General features: G+C 37.9%; 1 protein-coding gene across 2 annotated transcripts in view; it reads left to right on the top strand.

Moving 5' to 3' along the window:
* The window catches only part of LOC110463777 (tyrosine-protein kinase SRK2-like), a 129,327-nt gene that overhangs the window by 14,787 nt on the left and 95,620 nt on the right, over positions 1–18,920 (top strand). The window contains exon 1 of one of the 2 annotated variants that reach the window (XM_021518632.1): positions 8,849–9,386. The exons of the other annotated variant lie outside the window; for it this stretch is intronic. The gene's annotated coding sequence lies outside the window, so the exon portion shown is untranslated. Of the gene's footprint in view, positions 1–8,848; positions 9,387–18,920 lie in introns of those variants that run through there. 2 annotated transcript variants of the gene reach the window in all.

The following is an 18,920-nucleotide window of genomic DNA, read 5'->3' on the forward strand; positions in this document are numbered from 1 at the left end:
AAAAAAAAAAAAAAAAAAAAAAAAAAATTATACACTATAAAGTTCAGTGTGAACATTAACCTTTTTCATGAATACGTTCAACCATTTATTCTAATTTAATGAGAAACAGTAAAACCTCGATATAATGCCACTCTTTTCATTTGCCACCTCGCTAACCGCCAGCGTATTTCAAAGCCCACGGTTTTCCTTTTCTCTGAGTAACTCCTTGGCACGTTGCCCTTTATATTAAATTCCAGACATGTTTTAAGTAAAATAACTGGCCCGCTATAACGCACTGCCTGTTCGTCTGAGGCGACCAATGTGAGAACTCCTATGGAATAAATCATTTTCCCTATGTGTCTATTTCAAGCTCAGAAATTATTGAAGAGACTAGAATTTCTCAGCTAAATTCATGGCAATACTTAAAAATTATCATATTTGTTCTTTCTGCATATACATGTATGACTTAGCTATTGCGTTCATGAGATCCGGGAGATTAATGGTTATACTTACATTTCTTGATTGAGGTGCTATTAAATTGTCTCTCTATCAAGTAACAACTTTTAAACCGGAAGTTCGACAGATCCTGACCTCTTGTTCAGTACAGTACACCAAACCATGCTTTCCCTACCCTAATAAACCGTATATACTATGTGACCTTCTACACCAGACGCGCCAATTTAAATTATTTAAAAATGAAAGCGGCCCTTATCTACTATTTAGATGAATTATCAGACGGAGTACATTGATGCTCTTTGATTCTGCTGTGAATACAGGCTATCGAATACAGGAACACAGCCCGGCCATGTAGATAATTGGTCTCGACATCGCTCCAGGAACAGTTGCACTTTCTCCGTCGACATATAAACGGTGAATTTGTATTTTTCTGTTTGGGGTAAATGTTGAGTTAACAGTTTCCTGTTTCCGACAGTTCTACAAACCGCTGTATCAATGGTGTAGTCATAGCGAGAGTGTTCTATCAGCGGCATATTGCAATATTAAATACGGCCTATCAACTATCTTATTACCTGTATCATGTTTATAAAGCCCTACATTGAAACACCCGCCCGTCAATAGTACAGAATGTAATTGTTTGCTATTTTACGGCTATATAACTCTCTCCAGGGCAGAATATGTATAGTCAAGTAATAGAGAAAAATGCTTCATATTTACACGGAAAACTCCCTCGAGATAAGTGGAAATTCGATATACATCGATTCGTTTTAAAATGTAAATCGAGATAACCATTGTAACAAAATAAATAATTTCGAGATAACAGGGGATATTCGAGATATTCTAATTAGATGAAATAAACTGCCATGGCAACAGGAGACCATCTCGAGATCAACCTGGTTGTCGAAACATCGTGTTAAACAAGTTCGAGATCGTTGACTCAGAATTCGGACATCTATAAAAAAATAAAAAAATAAATCATGAATGAAATATATCTGACATAAGGAAACCGACTGTTTCTACTTACAGAGCTTGTACATACAGTTCTTAAAACATAGCCATTTTTCAATTACAAAAACATCAAAAGACACTTATACATCTACAACTTATATATAGTAACACTTTTCCGGAAATAGGCACAACAGATTCGCCCCTGAACAAAACAGCGCCTACATTAAGCTTCCAAAGTGATCCGCATCCAAAATGATAAATCACCGACAAATTCGAGTATTCTGTGTAAGTTTAAACTTTATATACAGTAAAATATGTCTATGCATATTATATTTTCTAATTTTAGCAAAAAAAAAAAAAAAGGTTTTATTCATTTTCAACACATGATATAACACATACGGTTCATGTATGTTGCTAAAGCTTAGGAGTTGTTGATACTAGGTTTTTAACACACTATGAATAAATAATTGTCAAGCATGTACCTATATACAGAGACAAAAAATGTTATTTATAGCAATTTAATGAGAGCTCATCATGCAACGGAACCTGGATATTCCGGCCATTGCTTATCTTGAAGTTTCTTATACAACATATCTCATATATTAGGAACTAAATTATGCTTACTCTGTAGCTTTGAGTCATTTTTGAAATAAACATTTTAGTGGTAGTAGGCGAATCTTTAATTTCTAAATATAAATATTTTAGTTTATTGAAACATAATCGAGACCTACGTATTTGAGCCTTGGTGTCAGAGTCTTTGCGATCACTGACCAACAGCTTTGGGTCTGTCCGTCCCATAAATCATGGGAATTATGTTTGCGAGTCATTTAGACAGCCAGGGAACCTACTTTAAATCCTGTCCGAGAACTATTCTGAGAACAAGTCATTAAGACACAGGGCCTACAGTTTTGAGTCCTCTCTGGGGGACTTAATTGAAAATAAGGCCCAGCAGTTTTGACTCATATCAGAGGGACTATCCTGGTAACGAGTCATACTGAGCAGCTTAGAGTCTGGCCCGTTATATATTGGACTACTTCGTTTGCGAGTCATTGAGAAAACCATACAACTTTGAGTCTTATCTGGTAACGAGTCATATTGAGCAGCTTAGAGTCTGGCCCGTTATATATTGGACTACTTCGTTTGCGAGTCATTGAGAAAACCATACAGCTTTGAGTCTTATCTGGTAACGAGTCATATTGAGCAGCTTTGAGTCTGGCCCGTTATATATTGGACTACGTCGTTTGCGAGTCATTGAGAAAACCATACAGCTTTGAGTCTTATCTGGTAACGAGTCATATAGAACAGGTTTGAGTCGGGCCGGTAATACATTTTGTTCACTAGTCCCGATCGCGAGTGATTGAGACAATCCAACAGTTCATGCAAGGAATCAAAACGTTATGTGAGAGGCCAATACCTTAACCGTCTAACTATTCACCCCTTGTAATCGTCCTCGTTTCATTAATTGAAAAGAAATCATTATTGATATTCCTTTTTGTCAGAGAAAGTGTCCGGAATAACGAGGTTCTCCTTTACTTCATCTGGCGTTAATGATTATGTAAGTGCAGCTGTTAGTGGTAAATTAAACATAGCATATCATATTTGAAGCCATCTTGTGGATGTCAATAAATTTCAAGTCAGCGTCTTCTAGTTATTCCCCGATCATTATATGTCAGATTTTAGCACGGAATATTTTCTGGAATGGAGAGTTTTAAGTTAAAAAATAAACTTGAGAATCTTTTTTCAGTAAAATGTGATATTTTTTTAGGAAAATTCTTACTTGAATACAAGACCGTACACGAGGACCTAAAGCTCCTCCACTTGAATAACAAGAAGCACATACGATTTTAAACAACTGTTCATAGTGATAAGAGTAATAATAATAATCATTAATCCCTAATTTATCACAATTGCAACTATTATCCGACCACAATCTGTCTCTCGAATGCGTGGTCATGGTATTGATCCGGGTTATTAGACGCTTGTAATCGGATACATGAACGGTCGTTTGAAGCTAAACGTTCTGCCGGCCCTGCGCTCCAAACTTCGTGTATTTAATGAATGTCGGATAATAATGTTTACATAGACGGATTGATCGCATTTGCATAATATCTGCAGGATCATAGGGGCTACAATTTTGTCCAGCTGCAATCTGTTCCGTAATTGAATTGCGAAGGTCACGGAGATATAAAGCTTCGGACAGACAGGGAATTCATGATAATTAAAGCAAGTTTTACTGAAACTTGTCGATGAATCTATAAGTATTATTTCCATCCCTTGTCTTTCAACATGAGCTTGGTATTATGCTAACAATTCTAGTAAATACTGTAATTGGATCACATGTTTACCGGCCTCATTTGATAGTACATACGGAATATATTGTGTATCGAACATAACTCATTCACCGCTATAGACACAGTTGAACTCCTCCAGTTCTAAGGTTGAAACAGTTCATTATAAGATTTAAGGGGTGAATGAGTAAACAGACATTACGTTTGGTACCGACAAACTCGACTATTAATCGATCAATCACGTATTCGTTGCGTGTCAAGTCCATTTCGCCTCTGATCCTGCTCTGTTTGATTTGGATTCAATTGGGGTTTTTTAGTTCGGGAAGCGCTTCCGGTCCCGGTTCTTCATCTATAAAGTCTAAAACTTTTCCGGTTCTTTGGAAATTTGCTGCACTGTCGTGGTCAGGAATATATTTCCACATTCAAGATTTGATTGTTATAATCACGACTTAGAAGTTTATAAGAAAGGAAACACATCCGTCTAGGGGACGTAACTTCCGGTTGCCGTACACTCACTTTTGAAGTTCACCATGTTTCGCCGACTTCGACAAGTAGTCCTGTATAAGTGTTTTTTTGTCTCTAAGAATTCGAAAGTGATGTTTCTATCTTAATAAAAAAGAATCATTTAAAAATGGATTAATTTCAAAAAAGTAGTGAAATAGATATCGTACGGAATCCTCCGATAGTCTTCGAATTGGGTGGTTAATTTGTTAAAGGTTTTACGTCTTCCTTTCACCGGCGGTAGACTGTGTGTCGACCGACACGAGGGGGTAAGTTGCCGATTACTAGACCCTCCTTAGATTCCAAAAGTCCTAGGCCCTTCCAGGTCACGCCCCAAGATCGGACTGCTTCTCAGATGCGAATATAGGCTGTCACAGCGGCTTCGGTCCACGGTTCCATGTCTACGCGTGGTCCCCGTTGTCCTCCTATCTGTAGTCTTCGAAAAATTACATACGTATAAGTACAACTACACCAGGATCATGTGATCAGATACTGACACCGAGGCTCATTTTGATTTTTCATGAAAGGAAATATGTACTGTTACATATATATTTTAGGTACATTTTAAAATTAATATTGATAGTGATTAAAGCAATGAAACCTATCGAATTCGACACTCTTTAAGACAATCATATTGGTCAGATAAGACAGGAGCCGACATACACATAGCGTTGCACTAGACAGAATTTCGGAATGCTCACGGGTAGGAGTAAATATGAAAAAGCCAATTGTTGACAATGAATATGCATTTGAAGACTATTCTCCTGAATTTGGGCCATTTTCATTCATCATTCATAAACTGTACTAAATTCATAAAGGTACAAAGTCCCAGTGATTTGTATTGCATCTCAAACGTAGAAAAGTTCCAACTCCCTCGGCATTTTTCTGATTGATTTGTATGTCCATTTATTATAGCCGTGAGTTTTATTCAAAAGAAATATATTCATTATAATTTTCCCGTTTCACAAAAACATTTCCGCGCCAAGGATTCGAACCCCGCACTTCGGCTCGATAATGAAGAATGCGCTACCAGTCATGATATTCATAACGTTAATCCTTTTCAGCAATATTACATTATGTATTTTGGGTAGGTACAAACGATTTTAACTCCCTTTAAAAAGCCCGCATCTTATAATTGCTTTGTACCAATAAAGGAGAAATAATAGGAGTATATCTTTTCATGGCCTGTATAGAGAAGAAAAGTTGTGGGACGTTGGTAACGTTCAGACGATGTTCCTTTAACTATTTATTTATAAACCAGAAAGGCCCCGGATGTATCAATGACCAGTGGTATGTCACGTAAGCTATAGACTCGTATCCCTAATTACTTTACTTATATGATAAATGTAAAACGTGTGTATCGCTTCTTTTCAAATATCTTTATTATTGCATAAACATCTGTTATATTAAAACAACAGACTTCGGTATATATCTAAACTTCAAAACGAATCTGACGAACAGTTCCGTGACGTGAAGGTATTTCATTTTTTTATTGCACATTCAATCGGTTGCTTCCGGCGGGTGTCACTGATCATCTTTTCATCTAGACAGGCGATATCGATGTTATGCTAATGAGAAAGTGAGTTATTTTTTTAATATAGCCAGTATTGAACCATTTTTTCTGAGTCAAATCGCTGTAGGTAGTTGCCAAGATCAATATTGACAGAGAATTTCTTAGAACATAAAATCAGTTCAAAGATGCGTTGGTTAAGGGGACGGTATCGTGACACTTTTTAAACATTTATTTGTCTTGTATACTAGAAGAAGTGTAATTGCGGCCACGTGGTGATTGCATATGTTGATATTTAATTGAAAACTTCAATAAAAATCCGTGTGCTAGGTCAAATATAGCCTTTGTTCACTACTTGTAACACACAAATGTGTGTTTTTGATAGTACGAGTAGTTTTACTGCAAAGTAATGCAAAAAAGTTAGTTTTTCTTGTACCGGTTCATGTGTTGGCAATTTTTTTTAAGCCCGTTGTCTCGAACACGTTCGATCAGGTTAACTCGAACATGTCAGGACTAGAATAACTCGAAATCATGTGGTCCACAATCATGACACGATCTTTCAAACGACAAAACAAGAAAACAAGCTAACAAACCAACCATACCGAATGTTTTCTTGCTTATATTGTTTGAAATAGCCGCTATGAGTCGGGTACATCTTATTGGGGTGCAAATCTTCCCCCAGTACCCGGTAGTTCCACAGGGACCTGATAATTTGTTACAGCTATATTTGGACCTTAACGAAGGTGTTCAGAGTAAACCCCTAAAACATGTAAAATTACTCTGAACACCTTCGTTTAAGTCCAAATATAGCTGTAACAAATTATTAGGTCCCTGTTGGTAGCTCCATAGCCCTTACCCTTCCTGTAGTCTTGCTCAACCAGACGCTTGATCACTTTGTAATTGTTCGGCGTACCTTGCATTGACAACAAGAGTCTGGTTGCACGAGACCAACCCTTCCTCTAGAGCCTCGTGACAGTTCCTACCAGTAGAATTTTATACCTTAATTCCCAGACAAAAGTATATTCGGTTTGGCGTATTTCATTATCCAGTGCCGAAAAAAACCCGTGATAAGATTTTTAAGATCCGATCCAATTGAAGGACTGTCTCGGAAACTTATATGAAACAAACTGAATTAGACTTTTTTCAGTAAAATTAACTTTTATTGAGTAGGGATTCCGACTAGACAAATCGTCTTACGTGTGTGAATTCTTGTTTTCGAAAAAAATCTGCAGCATATGAGAACTTGTAAATTGCTTACAATAATTGAATAAACGTTCAATTGAGTATCTTAAAGTACCCGTCACATATTCAAGTCAATTTTAATGATAATAAAAACTATAGTATGTGTACATCAACATATTTTAGCGGTTGATATTAGCGGTAATCCAATTTTGCGTTCTTAACGCTGACGCAATACAGTGTTAGTTATTTTATCTAAACAGCGCTATATATAATGGTGGTGATGATATTAACTGCTCTTTATTTTATATTCATTTCACATTTTGTAAAAACCTGTCTAATCCGATACCCTATGTGAAACAAGAAAATGATAAGAGGAACCTGCTTTGTCTGACAACCTGTGTTGCACAACATATTGGTCAGATTTACCTGTTTTATCCGACAATCGGTCAGCACTATGGGTCAGATATGACCGAATGTCGGAATCTACAGGTTATATTTTGAAGATTTAATGATATCGGATTACATCATTATGTTGGTTTAGACAATGTGTTGAATGCTCAGGGTCGGATTAGACAGGTTTCATTATATATATATATATATATATACATATGTGTGTGTGTGTGTGTGTGTGTGTGTGTGTGTGTGTGTATGACTTCAATTAAACGACAAGCTGCCCCCGACGTCAGAATTCGAAACTGCGGCTATCATCAGTCCTGGTTCAACCATTGTCAAACGTTCGATACCTCACTTCCAATTACGACTGGTTTTTTTTCCAATTTTACTTCATTCGAAATTGAAAATGCTGATGCATTGTTTGTTTATTGTTTTGACATTCCGATAAAATCTTCGTGTGCTTTTTCTTAATGCGCAATAACAGTCGGCCTTGAAGGTTCCATCTACACTAGCACTGATCGATGGGCTGATGAGTTGTCTTGATCTTGACCTTGACCTTTGACCTCTATACGCTCCCTCCATGTGTGGCAGTGATACATGTGAGGGTTTCCTTCCACATGTAACTGTTGTTTTTCGTATGCAGAAACCTGGATAATGTTATCGGTTTTTCTATTTAAAACAGACATGATCCCTTTAGTTTCGTACTTTGCTACCACCCAGGGATGTTCAACTGCCACAAACGCTGTCTGTCTAGTGTTCTAAAACTGTCAGTATTTGGTTTATTTTCAGAGTGCGGATTTGCTGACTATTAAATGCTAAGGTTTCCCAAACAATATAAACAAAACATCGGTGAAATATGTAAACATTAGTTCATTAAGTAAAGGTTTTGACTGGCAGGCATAATATGTGTAATCCATTCACCCCTGAAGTCACATTGGAACCTTACCAAATCAAAGACTGGGCAAGTCTAGTTTAAATATGTAGGGATAAATGTGTTAAAGCATAATTCACGATAAAATACTTTCCTTTAGATATTGTAAACCTTGCGAAACTAGACAGGCGTCGATAGCAAATGTTAAAGATAAAGAATATTGGCATAAGTCGAACTTCAGTATTTGGAATTCTGTTTTTCTCGCTTTCTCCATTTATCTCGATGTGTTATTCGTCTTCTGACAGTTTTTATGTGTGTTTAAACTCGGGGTATATCGCATGCACTCCGGCGTTCAAAAACTCCGGACTTTTTCATGGCCGACTATAACTTACAGGGATAACTTATATAACTTTAATGACTAATGAAACATGAGAATACTTAAATGCGAATTCTAAATCAAGCGATCGAAAGGGTGATAAAAAAAAAAATCGACATTCACCCAAATGGATGTCCATTTATTTCGTGTTGCACTCATTGCATCTCGAGCGGTAATGACTGCAGCCCTGCTGGTCTTGCTATCTGTCTGCTCACGAGCACGTGAACCAAACTTGTTTGTTATGAAGAATCCCGCGCAACAGATAAGTAGTGATAAACCGGATAGGATTTGGCACCATGGCGTAGAAAACAGGAAAACGCCGTATACACATTAATAAAAAAAGCGAAGCCCGGACTTAGAAAAGGCAAGTTCGTCTGCAAAGTCGGAGGGTAAGGGGAGAGGAACGACCAGTCGTTTTCGTTTTCTAAACTATACACAACTGACAGGTACGGCTTCGATATTCCCCATCGAAAGGTGGGGAAACAGGAAATATTTCCTAAACACTACAAAAAATAAAGCGGATTTCAAGTGCACACAGAAAGTTCCTGAAGTCAGAAAATTAATTGAAAGAGGAAAGTAGTGTTTTCGTAGACTTGAGTGTAAAATATATCTACATTTGATCCGGCGGATGTCATATGTGTAAACTAAACTAACTCGTCAGTCTCGCTGATAGAGTCTGACAATGGAGAGCCAAATACTGCCCAGTAGCCGAGCATAGCGGATCCGATAGCCTAGATAACCGAGAAAAGTTGAGAGGCACTGTCTGTCTAGGGCTACGATACGTGCCTTACAAACATTGAGATGACTATGATCTGGAAAGGATGTGCTCACAAGACTAATTAATGTTAACTATGGGATGTAAGATAGTGGACATGACAAAAGGTAGGTGGGCTATTGTGAATGTGGTATACATTTTGTGCTGTACGCTGTGAAAAATACGAAACGCTCACTGTATATATTCGCGGTTTTCACGGTAGCAATGAAATTGAAAATATTTGTACAGCTAATGTTTCACTTAACCTTACACATTCCGACATACATCTAAACAAAATATCAATCAACAGTTTTGCTAAATTCCAAAAATGTGAATGTGAAAAAACCGGTTTCGTCAATTTAGGATTTTAGCAAGATACTAAATATATTTTATTTGTGGTGTTGATGGTTTCATTGGGACTGTTTATTGTTTGGTCGTTTTGGGAATGTGGTAATCATAAGGTGCATGTCAGTCGGGAAGTGGGTTATTGAGAATGCGGTAATCGTCTCGAGAGTACATTACCACCCATTGAAGTACCCCATACTTCACACAAAGCTTGACAGACCACGCTATTTCGTCATAACCACAAGTATGTGGTAATGTGGGTTTTTAATACTTGACCTGTACACTAAACACAGAATAGTTATTTACCTTAACTGTTTTACATAGATGAAATGTCCCAGTAAATCTCTCATGATGGTAGGCATTTTTTGCTTTAACCACAAAACAAAATAGCATCTGCGTACTCGTATAAACACACGCCAACCTTTTGTATGCATATTACTGCTCATAACTAGATAGTACGTGTAACACAGAGTTGATGAGTTTAAGCTGTGAGGCTCCTGTAAACGGTCCTGATTGTCGTATAATTGGCTATGACGTTAATGTCCTGTTTTGCTTACGCGGTACACATACTATTTAATTATCTCGTACACGATAATTTGATAACTTTCGTAAATGTAGAGAGACAGACCAGGGTCACTTGACACTCTGGAATTTGCATGATGGTACAGTGGCTGTAAAGACAAGTGTTCACATGAACAGGGAAAACTTTCTTTTTTCTTTTCTTTTTCTCGGGGGTTGAAAGGATCAGCGTTGGGTTTCCTGAGGAGTGGCGGTTGTGGTAAAAATCTTGGAGACACTGTTCTTGTAAGGGAATAGCACGTTTAAAGTAACAAATAATAACTGTTTCTTAATCAAAAACCGAGCCACTTTTCGCACAACGATTAATAGAATCGTCTCTTACCTTGAGGGAGTGACAGAGAAATATCCTACCCGAGGGTTGATTTTTTGGTTGTCTAACCCGAGGCTCTGCCGAGGGTTAGACAACCAAATAATTACCCAGAGGATTGGTGATTTCACTGTCAAACCCTCAAGGCAGGAGGTGATTCCTTTTCTCCTATCATTCTAAACTATGTTGAAAACAATAGTTTTCAGCCTCTGTAACCTGTTTTTATCCTGATCTGCATATGACCTCTCCCGTCGAAGGCTAATAGTGTCATCATATCTAATTGTTTTCGTGGCGTCAGAGTATTGTTTCCCTTGATGTCGTATCGGTCACACCTTAGGGGATGACAGAGAAATATTGCACAATTGTGAATGGCGAGAAAAAATTGAATCCATTGCTGATATCATTCAATCAATAACCAGAATTCGATCTTTCAACTGCCGCTATAGATGGCGGGAACGGGTAGTTCGGAACTGAAAAAGATTATAACGTGTGCATTTGTTTTAATTGGTTGAGGTTTATAGACTTCAGCAACGCAACCAAGGTTGTATGCTGACCGTATCCTCTTGTTCTTTAGCCATTTTGACGGTAATGTATAGTATCACTTCTGTGTCACATCGAGGTCACTAGACATACGACATTCATCCCGTCTTCTGGATGGGAAACTTCCGGTCATTGAGATGATAGATTTCCTGTCATTAAAAAACGCAATTACATCCTCATCATTATAGGTTATTTATTCTTTCATTCATTTTCCAAAACTTGAACAAAAGAAAAATTGACTAATTTACTAAAGATTTGAACAAATGTGACAAAATTTAGACCATTCTTCGCTATTTCCAATGGGATATTTCCTTCACAATTGATTTAAGAGCCATTAAAAGGTCATTGCTGGTGGTCCGCCGTAATTATAACAATAGATGCTATTTATTCCCCGTTTTCTTTGCTCTAATACCCATAATAAACCATAGTTATTTCATATTCCCGTCTGCGTTAAACAATGGTTGGTTGTCGCTTTTGACATCCGTTTCCTTATGGAATTGTTTCTAAGGTCAAATCCCTACTTAGTCTTCTAAATGGGTCGTTCGGCCATGTGGTCAGTTCGTGGACAACGGTCAACAAAGCTCGTCAGAGTGTTAATATTGATTTCAATAATTACAGCAACACGACTCCACCAACAGCCGGCATGTCATTCGTCACCAAGGCCGGGGAAACGCGAGATAATTTGAAATTAAATATTGTCGGGGATGTTTTCAGATTAGAGCTTGCATGTTGTACGCCTTTTATAACTGACTAGCCCTCACTGATGGAATACACAAATTACTTTGACTAATTTGACTTGAGCATGTCACTATGGCGCCCCACTGGGCCGGCCACATCTGTGGACGAGCGCACTAATTAGCAGACCCAAAATGGTTACCACGACACGTTTAGTCTAGCCCCATTTGGTGAAACTCAAATTTTTATTTCGTGTTTTGTCTTGATCTGTAAATATTGAACAAACAAATGTAAAATTGAATTGTTCGATATCTGATCCGATTTGTTGTAAGCTTTAGATTATGTCATCTTTCGCTACTGGTGTTTAAAATCATGTTCATTGCTCCTGACAATATTAATGGCTGATGATATTTAATGTTCATGGCTGATGATAATGAATTTTCATAGCTGATGATAATGAATGCTCAAGGATGATGATCATGAATGTTTATAGCTGATAATAATGGATGTTCATGGCTGATGATTATGAATATTTATAGCTGATGATAATGAAAGTGCATGGCTGAAAGTACATGGCTGTTGATAATGAATGTATATCAATGATGATAATGATGATGATGATGCTGCTGATGATGATGATGATGCAAGTACATGGCCGATGATAATGAATGTTAATGGCTGACGAAATAGAAATGTTCATTGTTGTTGATAAGGAATGATCATTGCTTATGACAATGTGCATTGTCAATGACTGATGACGATGTTCATTGTTAATGACTGATGACGATGTTCATTGCCAATGACTGATGACGATGTTCATTGCCAATGACTGATGACGGTGTTCATTGCCAATGACTGATGACGATGTTCATTGCTGATGTTTCTGATCATAATTACAATGTTAATTGCTGTAGGTAATGACAAGTACTTATATCATGCTGTATTCATAGCTTATTTACATATAAATTACCGAGTACACGCACACTAACTAGGAGAAATAGAATATTAAATTTGCCATCACCAAGATCATATTTGCAGGGGCGGTATACATGTGTATCACAATTGTTAGTACATCGCCTTATCAACCAAGGGCGAGCCGTAGATAACATTTAGCTTCTCTTGATAAATGTTTTTAAAACTGACCCGAAAAGTTCAATTGCCGATGTTATTTATTTGTTCTACAGATCAATCAAACACGGAAACCACAATTTTGTTTGGTATTTCTTATACATCTCCCTTCGGGTCCCCTGTGTCCATGCAAATTGCCAGTAGTTCGCTCCCTTTCGGAGCCTCTTATGCACCTGCAAAACGTCAGGACGTTGGGACATTTCTAACAAAACCAGAAACTCTGTGGATGTCAGAATCTCAATCAAAAATTCATTATCTATGCTAGACATGCATTCATCCCATTTAAAAAACTTGAATGCAAACAAAAGGTAAATGCAATTCATGAAAACAATATCTCGACTAGAAATCGATCGCCCGGCGGAGTTCTGGTGCGAAGGAAATCAACAGCAATCGATTCGTGTTGTGACACGAATTACCGGTATTTAAACCCGCCATAAGTTCTGTATGCAATAACCCATTTCCATATTATGTTATATTAAAATTTCTTGTACAAAAATGGAATATTAATTTTCGTATGTATCAAAGGTAATTGTTAAATACATGTATAATTTAATTTCAAGAAATCGTCATTCGTCACTCTATTAAAGAAATTAATTAGATTTTGTTTCAGTTTTATTTGAAACATTCCGCTCACGTAGAAATGTCTCGTTTCCGTCATTGCTATTCGGAACAGAATTCCAAAAGTTCTTTTACTTTTATAACAAAAATTGAAATTCCATTCTAAACCATTTCCAGATTTCAATGATTCATGTCCAATTCCAGCATTCTTTGTTCTTGTTGTAGCCATCAGTTTAAACAGTTGGGGTTCATTGGAGGCCAGCAATGTGTGCTGGCATTGCGCATGCGTACGGCTAGGGGAGAAAAGGGGCGGACTGTTATTACAGATTTTCATCATCATCGAAAATCAAAGGTCAAGATTCATGGTCAAACGTTGACTACCAAATAAAGTGATGCAACACCAAAGGGTTTTCTGAATATGAGTTTATTCCATTTTCAGGGTATTCATCTCTCATTTTGATTCTATGCACTCATATTTCCTCGATAGAAACATTGATGTTGTGTGAGATTGACACTGAATAGGTCCCGAGTTCGACCCTTGTAGTTTTGTTTGTTTTGTTCTGTTTTGTTTCTTTTTTCTTATTCTTTTTTGTGTCTGCTTTTAATTTTTAATTCTGACAACTGAAATTAAGCTTACTACATGGGTAGATTTTCTATATCATAATATGTTGTAGAAAACGACTTAAAGAGATAGATAATGAAATGATAATGGTGATACTCTGTATTGACTTCGACGAATTCGATATATCTAAGTTGGACTTTTCAAAATACGTGGTTGAATTTCAATATATCATGCAGGAGTTTCTAAGCAATATCATGGAATTTTGAGAATTAAATGCTTGATGTCAAGGTTCAAGGGTCACGGTTCAAGGTCAAACTTCACATAATGAAGAGTAGTTTTCTTATTTGGCAATTTTTCTCCTCAACACGGCAATTCAATTGTCTTAATTGCATCTAAGAATAGTTGAAATCAAACAGATGGTTGTTCTTTTTGTGAAGTAAAACAGTTATTTTGCCCCGAAAAACCCTTCTATATTTGTAACCGTTTCAACTTGAATGTCTCCACCATATGAACGTAAGTATAATAATATTCGTGGAATCCCGTACACATGTTTTCCATTAGAGTTAAGCATCTTGATCCGGTATAGGATTATCTACCTGAAGAACAATTTTAAGCTTTGTCAGCTTCACATATCTCAAAGAAAAAGTTCCATTTGAAATTGTTTTATTCTGTATTTATTACCGACCTTCACAAATTACATTCTTGAAAAAGGTTTTATAAAGTTGAATAATCCGTGGTTTTGTAGACAAATATTTCCCCACCTGTTATAGTACCTTCGGGATAAAATAAAACTTAAAGGCAGTCAAGTTGACTTAATTTAATAATTGTTCTCAAAGAAAGTTGTCGATTGCCTTCTCGAAATCTGACATGGTTTTTTCCACTCAACTCGACCCGTGTTCGACAGTAAAATTCCAAAACTTTTTGTCTTTCTCTTTTCTTACCTCAATTGACGTAATCTCCGCAACAATAATACTTGAAAATGCCACTTTCTGAAAAATGTCTGTTAAACTATTCGGTCTTACACAATTATTTCAATATATCGTTAGGGAACTATGTAGAGAGAACTACAATACAGTCCGTTGTGTATGTGTGCTGGGTGCTGTTTGCTGGTTAACCGTCCTGTATTTACAATGACGCACTATGGCAGAGAACATGCAAACACACTTAGGGCCTACACGAGGAAGCTGTTGAATTTTCTTTAGAATTTGTTAGAATGTGATGGCATATGGTTAGACTGAGAAAACTCGGCAATTAACTTTGAGCAATTTCGTATTTTAACAAGTTTATGTTCAGTGTGAATATATCTATTGTTCATAGTCCATGGCCGGGTTGGACAAACTTTTTTTCTATTTATAAAAGAAAAACGAACAATTTTTTGTATTTATTTATTGAAATTAAATATTGTTTGTTACATAGTTTTTGCAGGTGTACATTTTCGCGATTTTTCCTTTCTTGACAATGCATTAAAGTAATATTTGTTATAATTTGATTTCGCGAAATTGTCTGGAACAAAACGTTTCATAAGTGATATAGACCTTCGTTGGGGCACGAAGCCGTGGAGGGGAAAGGTGCTTACAAGGGGTTTGGTGCCAAGGAGAAAGCACGGAGCATGAATGGGACACAGTGCCTTAGAGGGTCACAGAGTCTTGGAGAGTTATGGATCTTCGAAAGGGTAAGATATCTAGAAGGTTCATGCAGTCTAAGAGGTGGCATCATGGATGTTTAGGAGGAAACCTGACATGTTGCAGCCATGAAGCGTTGCAGAGAACACGGAGTCTATTTTAGGGGCATTGTACAATGATGAGAGCATGGGTCCTCGTTAGGGCATTGTACCATGGAGTGAGCATGGATCACGAACATGGAACCTATAAAGGATCTTGTAGTATTTTAGGGGTATTGCACCGTGAAGATAGAACAGAGACTTATCAGGGCACGGTACCATGGAGGGTGCATGTGGTATTGATGGGGCACGGTACCATGGAGGGTGCATGTGTCATTGCTGGGGAATGATGCCATAGAGAACATGGAACCTATAAAGGATCTTGGAGTGTCGTAAGGGGCCGTGGAGGGAGCGTAGATACTTGTAAGGGGGCATGGTACCGTGGAGAACCTGGAACCTATAAAGGATCTTGTAGTGTCGTAAGGGGCCGTGGAGGGAGCGTAAATACTTGTAAGGGGCACGGTACCATGGAGGGTACATGTGGCAATGTCGGGGCATGGTACCGTGGAGAACATGGAACCTATAAAGGATCTTGTAGTGTCGTAAGGGGCAGTGGAGGGAGCGTAGATACTTGTAAGGGGCACGGTACCATGGAGGGTGTATGTGGCATTGTCGGGGCATGGTACCGTGGAAAACATGGAACCTAAACAGGATCTTGTAGTATTTAAGGGGTATTGCACCGCGAAGGGAGCATAGAGACTTATCGGGGCAAGGTACCATGGAGAGTGCATGTGGCATTGTCGGGGCATGGTACCGTGAAAAGAACATTTATCATTCGAGGCATTGTTCAATGGACGCTACATTGTAATTTGATGAAGCAAGGGTCCGGGGAGAGACCATGGATCAATGTTGGACAAAGTACCGAGTGAGGACCATGGATCCTTTTTGGGGCACGGTATCATAGATAGAGCATAGAGCGTTGTCGGGGCATGATACCATTTAGGGGCATGTAGCAACGAGAGGTCATTGAGAGGAATGAAGCAGAGGAGGGTCATTAGTTTATTGGGGTATATCGATTCTAAGAGGATTTATCCCTAGCGTAAAGGAAACAGGAAATCTAAAAACGGACCCGGGGTGAAGGGAAACTGAATCTTAGAAGATTACAGTTCCTAAGAAAAGGAGAGGACCTAGGATGTTCACGTGGTCTAGTAAAGGACGACTAATAAAAGAAATACACGTAGAGTTGGTCAAAATAGAAAGCTCATGTGGTCAAGGAGAAGGCAGTTACAAAAAGAAGAAGCAGAACCTGGTCTGCGATGGGTTCCTAGGAGGGGCACTTGGTCTGGAAGAAGAAAGTTCCTTAGAGATGAGGCAGAGCCTATGATTACATCATGGTCTAGAAGATAACATTTCTTATAACAAATTGGAGGACATAGTATGTTGAGTTCATGTAGTCCAGGAAAGAACAGACATAAGAAAAGGTTCAATGCCCGTATTCATGAAACCGTTATCATGCTCAAACCCAGTTTCTTGTTACTCACTTAAATCATGTCAAACAATCAAAAAGTCAAATGTAAACATTGAAAACAGTATAAGGCTTTACGCCCTTCATTTTTTCTCTCGAACTATCTACAAAATATTTTTGTTTACTTATTTATAACAGGAACAAGAAAGCTGGTTTGAGCACAAAATCCATGCTCGAGTATGAGAACTGTTTCATGAATAAACATGGTCTAGGACAGAAAAGTTTCTAAGACAAGAGACATAAACCACAAGGCTCTAATGGTCTATGTTTCAGTTCCTGGGGGAATTGGAAAACCTAGAAGCTTCACTTAGTATAGGGGAGGGTATTGCCTCAGATGAAGTGGCACGGGGAAAGTAACGGAGTGACGGCATGGGACCCACAACAGCATTGTCATTCCGTACTAAAGATTATGTTTCGTGTTATAATGTCATACCGGCTAACGGTCCGTACATACAATGGAAAAACAAAAGAGCTTGTACTTGATAGTGGAAGTGGTGCTCAGGATTACTCACATAGCAAATTATGGGGAGTCACTATCGAGAAATGTCTTTTTTTTTATCTATCGGCAGATATTTTCATAATAGTAGATCTACACAAAACATAAAAGAAACACACTTCGATGCCCTTGCCAAAAGTAACCTAAAGAACCCATGTGTTATCACTAAGTCTGAATTACCCAGGTGTAAACCTTGTTTATACTTAACCTGACGAACTCCAGCGTGATCTCGAGCTGGATATAGCACACCTCCCGCGCCAATAAACTTAAACTACCGATTCCATGTTACCGATTTATAACATTTTGACTGACTAGCGACAGATGTGTGTATCCATCTGTTACGTATAACACAGCGGCATCCCATAATACTCTAATTAGTTTCCGCACTTCATGCCTATGCTATTCCCTTGAGCTTCAATTCCCTTGCATCATGTGTAAAAATCCGATGCAAGCTTTTTATTCATTATTTTGAAATCTTATTCCTGTGTGCAGGGCTCCATATGATTCCTGTTTGCGAGAAGATACCGTCTCTAACATAAAATTATTCATTACTGTCTTTACAATGTTGTTTGTTATTTCCGTTTATATACTTCCCTCACATTTGTGGTTGTGTAATTGTCCGTTATCTCTCTCTAATTAATGTTGTGTTAACCATTTAATCTGGTAATCCTAAATGAATGTTATCTTGTGTTCATATCAATTTCATAGTATCGTGGAACTATCTTGTAAAGGAGATACATATCACAGTAAGGCAGCATACAGCCTTACGGAGAAACATACCACAGTAAGGCAGCATACAGCCTTAAGGAGATGCATGTCACAGTAAGGCAGCATACAGCCTTAAGGAGATACATATCACAGTAAGGCAGCATACAGCCTTACGGAGATACATACCACAGTAAGGCAGCATACAGCCTTAAGGAGATGCATGTCACAGTAAGGCAGCATACAGCCTTAAGGAGATACATACCACAGTAAGGCAGCATACAGCCTTAAGGGGATACGTGTCACAGTAAAATGGCATACAGCCTTAAGGAGATACATACCACAGTAAGGCAGCATGCAGCCTTAAGTGTCAATGATACAGTTCTATAGCATTTACCCGCAAGTCTATATGTCATAGAAAGGTAGCATGTATCTTTAAATCTCAAGATCACAGAAATTTAGCTTACATCCTTAAGTCTCCATGTAATTGTAGAGTAGCATATATCCCTTTAGCTCCATTTCACGGTAAAGTTATAGCATGCATCAAAAAGTTTCCATATAAAAGTAAGGTAGCATACAGCC

This window comes from Mizuhopecten yessoensis, unplaced genomic scaffold, assembly GCF_002113885.1.
Source record: "Mizuhopecten yessoensis strain PY_sf001 unplaced genomic scaffold, ASM211388v2 scaffold10925, whole genome shotgun sequence".
Lineage (NCBI taxonomy): Eukaryota > Metazoa > Mollusca > Bivalvia > Pectinida > Pectinidae > Mizuhopecten > Mizuhopecten yessoensis.